Consider the following 6,557-nt stretch of genomic DNA (forward strand, 5'->3'; position numbering starts at 1 on the left):
TTGGCCTCCACAGCCTTCTGTGGTAGAGAATTCCACAGGTTCACCACCCTCTGAGTGAAAACATTTCTCCTCGTCACGGTTCTAAATTTCCTATCCTGAGACTGTGACCCCTTGTTCGAGACTTCCCAGCCCGGGGGAAATATCCTCCCCGCATCCAGTCGATCCAACCCAGTCACAATTTTATACGTTTCAATGAGATCCCCTCTTATTCTTCTAAACTCTAGTGAATACAGGCATAGTCGACCCAATCTCACCTCATACAACAGTCCTGCCATCCCAGGAATCGGTCTGGTGAACCTTCGCTGCACTCCCTCTATGGCAAGTATATCCTTTCTTAGGTAAGGAGACCAAAACTGCACACAATACTCCAGGTGTGGTCTCACCAAGGCCCTGTATAACTGGAGTAAGACATCCTTGCTCCTGTACTCAAATCCTCTTGCAATGAAGGCCAACATACCATTTGCCTTCCTAACTGCTTGCTGCACCTGCATGTTTGCTTTCAATGACTGGTGTACAAGGACACCCAGGTCCCTCTGTACATCGACATTTCCCAAGCCATCACCATTTAAATAATACTTTGTCCTTATGTTTTTCCTACCAAAGTGGATAACTTCACATGTATCCACGTTATACTGCATCTGCCATGTGTTTGCCCACTCACTCAACCTATCTAAATCACCTTGCAGCATCTTTGCATCCTCCTCACAACTCACAATCCCACCTAGGTTTGTGTCATCAGCAAACTTGGAAATATTACATTTAGTGCCCTCATCCACATCATTTATATATATTGTGAATAGCTGGGGCCCAAGCACTGATCCCTGTGGTACCCCACTAGTCACTGCCCGCCACCCCGAAAAAGACCCGTTTATTCCAGGACATAGTCAACGTATTTACTGAGACATACGAAAGCATGAGCCTTACGCTAAAAATCCGTAAGACAAAGGTCCTCCACCAGCCTGTCCTCACCGCACAGCACTGCCCCCCAGTCATCAAGATCCATGGCGCGGCCCTCGACACCGGGAGCCTCTTATCAACAAAAGCAGACATTGATGATGAGATTCAACATCGCCTCCAGTGCGCCAGTGCAGCCTTCGGCTGCCTGAGGAACAGAGTGTTTGAAGACCAAGCCCTCAAATCACCACCAAGCTCATGGTCTACACGGCTATAGTAATACCCACCCTCCAGTATGGATCTGAGGCATGGACCATGTACAGTAGACACCTCAAGTCGCTGGAGATATATCACCAACGATGTCTCCGCAAGATCCTACAAATCCCCTGGGAGGACAGACGCACCAACATCAGCGTCCTCATCCAGGCCAACATCCCCAGCATTGAAGCACTGACCATGCTTGATCAGCTCCGCTGGGCAGGCCACATAGTTCACATGCCAGACACGAGACTCCCAAAGCAAGCGCTCTACTCAGAGCTCCTTCACGGAAAACGAGTCAAAGATGGGCAGCGGAAACGTTACAAGGACACCCTCAAAGCCTCCCTGATAAAGTGCGACATCCCTACTGACACCTGGGAGTCCCTGGCCAAAGATCGCCCTAAGTGGAGGAAGTGAATCCGAGAGGGCACCGAGCACCTCGAGTCTAAATGCCGAGAGCATGTAGAAATCAAGCGCAGGCAGTGGAAAGAGCGTGCGGCAAACCAGTCCCACCCATCCCTTCTCTCAACAACTATCTGTCCCACCTGTGACAGGGACTGTAGTTCTCGTATTGGACTGTTCACAAAGAACTCACTTCAGGAGTGGAAGCAAGTCTTCCTCGATTCCGAGGGACTGCCTATGATAATCATGATTCTTGTCAGTTAACCAATTTTCAATCCATGCCAATACTAAGTGCTTTAATTTTGCACACTAACCTCTTATGTGGGACTTTATCAAAGGCCTTCTGAAAATCCAAATACACTACATCCACTGGTTCTCCCTTATCTATTCTATCAGTTACGTCCTCAACAAACTCCAGTAGGTTTGCCAAACACGATTTTCCTTTCATAAATCCATGTTGACTTTGTTTAATCCCATTGATATTGTCTAAGTGCGCTGTTATCACATCCTTTTAATAAACTCTAGCATTTTCCCTACAACTGATGTTAGGCTAACTGGTCTGTAGTTCCCTGTTTTCGCTCTCTGTTTTTAAATAGCGGGGTTACATTTGCCACCCTCCAATCTGCAGGAACTGTTCCATAATCTATAGAATTTTGGAAGATGATAACCAATACATCTACAATTTCCATGGCTACCTCTTTTAGTACTCTGGGATGCAGATCATCAGACCCTGGGGATTTATCGACCTTCAGTCCCATTAGTTTCTCCAGCACTATTTTCTTACTAATAATCATTTCCTTTAATTCCTCTTGCTCACTAGACCCTTGGTTCATTTCTGGGATGTTATTTGTGTCCTCTTCCGTGAAGACAGACCGAAGTATTTATTTAATTTTTCTGCTATTTCCTGGTTCCCCATTACAACTTCTCCCATTTCTGTTTGTAAAGGACCTACAGTTGTCTTCACTAATCTTTTTCTTTTTATGTACTTGTAGAAACTTTTACAGTCGGTTTTTATGTTCATTGCTAGTTTACTCTCATACGCTATTTTTCCCCTCTTAATCAATCTCTTGGTCGTTTTTTGCTGAATTCTAAACTGCTCCCAATCCTCAGGCTTGCTACTTTTTCTGGCAACTTTGTATAACTTCTGTTTGGATCTAATACTATCCTTAATTTCTTTTGTTAGCCATGGTTGGGCCACGATTCCTTTTGTGTTTTTACGTCAGAAAGGAATGTATAACTGTTGCAATTCATGCATTCGTTCCTTAAATATTAGCCATTGCCTATCCACCGTCATGCCTTTTAATGAATCTTCCCAATCTATCACAGCCAATTCATTCCTCATACCTTCGTAGTTTCCTTTGTTTAGATTTAGGACCCTAGTCTTGGAGCAGCCAAACACTTCCGTCGAGGCTCCCACAGCACCGATCCTCGAGTGGGCCCCGAGCCTCCCTCGAGCGGGAGCGGTCCCCGTGTCTTCTACAGTGCCGGGGAGAATGGGCGGCAGGCGGGGTGAGGGAGAGAGAGTGCTTGGGGGTTGGGGGGTAGAGAACTTGGGGGCAGAGAGAGAGAGCTTGGGGGGGAGGGAGAGAGAACTTGGGGGGAGAGAGAGAGAACTTGGGGGGGAGAGAGCTTGGGGGAGGGGAGAGAGCTTGGGGGTAGAGAGAGAACTTGGGGGGGAGAGAGCTTGGGGGAGGGGAGAGAGCTTGGGGGGGAGAGAGAGAGAACTTTGGGGGGAGAGAGCTTGGGGGGAGAGAGCGACAGCTTGGGGGGGAGAGAGCTTGGGGGAGGGGAGAGAGAGTTTGGGGAGTGGGAGAGAGATCTTGGGGGGTGGGAGAGAGAGTTTGGGGGAGGAGGAGAGAACTTGGGTGATGGATGCCTGCTCTCCTGCCTTTGTCTGTGTGTGGGGGTAGTGGCTTCTTTCACGCTGTGAACCCCTTGTTCCGATGTTTCATTAGTTGTCATACTCGCAGTGTAGATCAACCTCGTCTCTTCTTCTCCTGCCAGGAATGTCTGTGCAACCAGTGCTGCTGCCTCTAGGGTCAGGTTCTTGGTCTCTATGAGCTTTCGGAATATGCCTGCGTGGCCTATTCCTTCAATAAAAAAGTCTCTCAGTATTTCTCTCCTTAGTTCATCGGAGAACTCACATAAGCTAGCCAACCTCCGAAGTTCCGCCACAAAGTCGGGTATGCTCTGGCCCACACAGTGTCTGTAGTTGTAGAATCTGTGTCTGGCCATGTGTAGGCTGCTCGCTGGCTTCAGGTGGTCTCTTACCAGTGTGCTCGATTCTTCAAACGACTTGCTTGTTGGTTTCTCGGGTGCTTCATTAAGGCATAAGTTTTCGAGCCACAGCTGGTCAAGAGATGGGCTCTTCTCTTGTTTGCCTTATTGTTGCCCAACCAGTCTTTGGTCACAAAGCTTTGCTGGAGCCTTTCTATAAAGTCCTTCCAATTATCAGCATTGTATTTTTCATCTGAGCCATTGGTCACCATTCTGTGGATTCTGTAATCCCGTAACTCGTCGCCACTGTAAAGTCCTGTCCCTGCAGTACAGATTCACACGAGGCACATACTGAAGTCAAGGTCACTCAGGACCTGCACCTTTATTACAGAGCTCTCGAATGCCGCACTTGCCAGAGACCTGTCCTTATATATCTGTCTGGGACAGGTATCCAGTGTCTCCTGCAAATGCACCCCTGGTGGTAAGGTAAGCTTGTGGTTACAGGTCATCTCTAGTTACAGTCATGTATAGCATGGTAAGATACAGTTATGTACAGTAGTGTGAGATACATGACAACTACCCGGCTGCCCCATAGTAGGCAATCGGCTTGGATGGAGAGCTCATCCATCCGTCTGTGGAATGGTCTGACCTCCTCAGAGCATGCTCCGCATACGGGCGCCCAATCTCCAGTCAGGACACATTTCTTAATCAAAGATAAGAGGGGATCTCTGTTTGCCCAGATTTTGATCTGACGGGCTGTGATGGTGGCAAAGGCATCGACAGCCATGACCATCTCAGCGCTTTGCTCTGCTGCCCCCTCGGTGGTGGCTAGTGGGAGCCTGCTGAGTGCGTCAGCGCAATTTTCAGTGCCGGGTCGGTGCCGGATGGAGTAGTCATAAGCAGCTAGCGTGAGGGCCCGCCGCTGTATGCGAGTGATGCGTTGGCATTGACAGCCTTGCTGTCTGACAACAGGGATGTGAGTGGCTTGTGGTCCGTCTCTAATTCAAACTTCCTACCAAAGAGGTACTGATGCATTTCTTTTACACCATAGACACATGCAAGGCTTCCTTCTCAACCATCCCATATCCCCGTTCTGCTTGAGAGAGAGACCTGGAGGCATAAGCCACAGGTTGTAGCTGACCCTCAGCATTACCCTGCTGCAACATGCACGCAACCCCATAGGATGATGCATCACATGTCAGAACTAAACGTTTACAGGGGTTGTACAGGGTCAACAATTTGTTTGAACAAAGTAGGTTTCGCATCCGATCAAAAGCCTGTTCCTGACAGTCCCCCCAAAACCAATCGCAACCCTTACGCAGGAGCATGTGTAGGGGCTCCAATAACGTGCTCAAGTTCGGCAGAAAGTTCCCGAAATAGTTCAACAGTCCCAGGAATGAACGCAGCTCCGATGTGTTGCAGGGCCTGAGTGCTCGTCGAATCGCCTCTGTTTTGGATTCGGGGGCCGAATCCCATCTGCAGCAACTCTCCTGCCCAGAAACTCAACCTCAGGAGCTAGGAACACACATTTAGACTTCTTGAGTCGCAGGCCTACCCGGTCCAGTCGGCGTAGCACCTCCTCCAGGTTGTGGAGGTGTTCCTCGGTGTCTCGACCCTTGATGAGGATGTCGTCCTGGAATACGATCGTTCCAGGAATGGATTTAAGTAGGCTTTCCATGTTACGTTGAAAAATCGCGCTGCTGATCGAATGCCAAACGGGCGCCTGTTATATGCAAACAGTCCCTTGTGCGTGGTGATGGTGGTCAGTAGTTTGGATTCGTCGGCTAGTTCCTGGGTCATATAGGCTGAAGTGAGGTCCAACTTGGTGAACAGCTTGCCGCCTGCCAGCGTGGCGAAAAGATCCTCCGCTTTTGGGAGTGGGTATTGGTCTTGTAGGGACACCCGATTGATGGTGGCCTTGTAGTCGCCACAGATCCTGACAGAGCCATCCGCTTTTAGGACGGGAACGATGGAGCTCGCCCAGTCGCTGAATTCAACAGGCGAGATGATGCCCTCGCGCAACAGCCAGTCCAATTCGCTCTCGATTTTTTCCCGCATCACATACGGCACCGCTCTGGCTTTGAGGTGCACTGGCCTGGCATCCGGGATGATGTGTATCCTTACTTTAGTGCCTTTGAAAGTCCCGATGCACGGTTGAAATAGTGACTCGAATTGCTGTAGGACTTGTGAGCACGAACTTCGCTCCACCAAGGACATTGCATGAACATCCCCCCATTTCCAGTTCATCTCGGCTAACCAGCTCCTCCCCAACAGTACGGGACCATTGCCCGGGACAATCCAGATTGGCAGCCGGTTCACTAGCCCATTGTGTGTGACCGCCAAAATTGCACTGCCCAGCACCGGAATGATTTCCTTGGTGTAAGTCCATAATTGTGTCTCAATACATTCTAATTTGGGTCTACTGGCTTTAAGTGGCCATAGCTTCTCAAATTGCTGAACGCCCATGAATGACTGGCTGGCCCCAGTGTCCAGCTCCATGCGTACTGGGATATCGTTTAATAAAACCCTCAGCATCATTGGTGGCAGTTTGGTGTATGAACTGTGAATATTCGCCACATGGTCCCGCTGAACCTCGGCGTCCATCGATTTGCCCCAAAAGTTATCCTGCCTCACAGAACCCTCTTCTGGTCCCTCTGTCTCATATATCAGTCTGATTGCAGGTTTTCTACACATTCGAGCTAACTGGCCACTGAGATTGCAGTTTCTGCAGACAAACTGTTGAAATCTGCAAGATCTGGCTGAGTGTTTTCCCCCACACCTCCAGC

This window comes from Pristiophorus japonicus, unplaced genomic scaffold (genome assembly GCF_044704955.1).
Source record: "Pristiophorus japonicus isolate sPriJap1 unplaced genomic scaffold, sPriJap1.hap1 HAP1_SCAFFOLD_269, whole genome shotgun sequence".
NCBI classification, from domain to species: Eukaryota; Metazoa; Chordata; class Chondrichthyes; family Pristiophoridae; genus Pristiophorus; species Pristiophorus japonicus.